Here is a 1320-nt window from a genome sequence, read left to right on the forward strand (position 1 = left end):
CTCTGTTATTTCAGATTTTCATTTTCCTAATTATTGGTTAATAAAAAATCGTCTGCACCGCCGCCTTCTCCGTCGACCGGATCCGGCGAGCTCTCCGACATCGTAGGCATCTAGCGCCGAAGGAGCAGGGTCTGTGGTTGGGGACCCCGATCGATCTCGCCATCGACGGAGATGGTGTCGATCCGAATCTGGAACAGGTCAAAGGCCGAGGAGGCGGTGGAGAAGTTCGTCGTCGTGGCGGACGAGACGAAGCTAGTTTGGCGATGCCGGTGGAGCTACAATCTGATCAGATGGAATTTGGCTGAGAACCGATGGAGATGGGAAACCCTACGTGACGGATAACAGCTATTACATCGTGGTCTGTTTTAGGGTAAGAATGCCGTTGAAGTGAGTATGATTGAAATTTTCTCTTTGAATCCTGCAAATGATTTAGCAGAAAGAGCTTAATGATCAAGTGTCGTCATGAAAACAAATCCAATTTCTGGGAAATCATGCTGCTACTTTCCCTGAAGATCAAATCACTTGTTCCCAACTTTGTAGAATATCTTCGTTTGGGAGTTTTGACTTGAGAGAACCGTTTCGTTTGTAGTTTTCATAGGTTTGTTATTGCTAATAAAAGGTATATGTAATATTTTTCATACAAATCTGTATGTTTTTTTTACAAACAGATTATCAAAGAAACAGATTATGTGTTTATTCAAATGTAAAAACATATATTTTTTGTGTTATCATCTTCAGGAGCAATCTATTTAGACACATAAGTTTGCATCTTGAAAATAGAATTATCAGAATTTCCTTCTTGTAACTAATGGGCAAGATAAAGCTTTTACAACTGACCGTAAAAGCTTCGGCTTTGGGGATACAATTTTATAGATTTAGTTGGCAGTGTATGGTGCTTGGCCGCTAGTTGATCCTGTAAAGAGTCTCGAATTTGTTTAGAATATTTTATAGCAGTTTTGGCCGCTAATTGATCCTGTAAGGTTCTCAGATCTTTCCACTGGTGAATATGAAGATGAAGATGTGGAGGATCAGTTACATGATGCCACCGACTCCTCCTCATCCGATGAAGGGGAAAGTGATGACGGAACAAGAAGGTAGCTTGGTTTTAGCTTTCTTCTCATATGGTACGATTTCATTTCCGTATATTGGCTTTTGCTTAAAGTTCCTGGTAAAAATATTTTCACATGTGTCCATGAGGTGGTGTAACTTGTTTTGCAATGTCATTATAACAGCAAAAGATTCCATTGCTCCAATGTTAACAGGAGATAAAAGTGAAACTGAAGAATATATCCTGGGCAATTGCGAGCTTATCTTTGAAGC

General features: G+C 40.2%; 1 long non-coding RNA gene across 2 annotated transcripts; it reads left to right on the plus strand.

Moving 5' to 3' along the window:
* The first annotated feature begins 14 nt into the window (after positions 1-14).
* On the plus strand, positions 15-1320 carry LOC104814729. Of its 2 annotated transcripts, none has more exons than XR_771962.2 (3): positions 15-370; positions 989-1124; positions 1233-1320. It is a non-coding gene; the product is annotated as an uncharacterized LOC104814729 (long non-coding RNA). The 2 variants fall into 2 exon arrangements; XR_771961.2 differs by having other exon boundaries at positions 16-370; positions 1263-1320.

This window comes from Tarenaya hassleriana, unplaced genomic scaffold (assembly GCF_000463585.1).
Source record: "Tarenaya hassleriana unplaced genomic scaffold, ASM46358v1 Cleome2113, whole genome shotgun sequence".
Taxonomy (NCBI): Eukaryota; Viridiplantae; Streptophyta; class Magnoliopsida; order Brassicales; family Cleomaceae; genus Tarenaya; species Tarenaya hassleriana.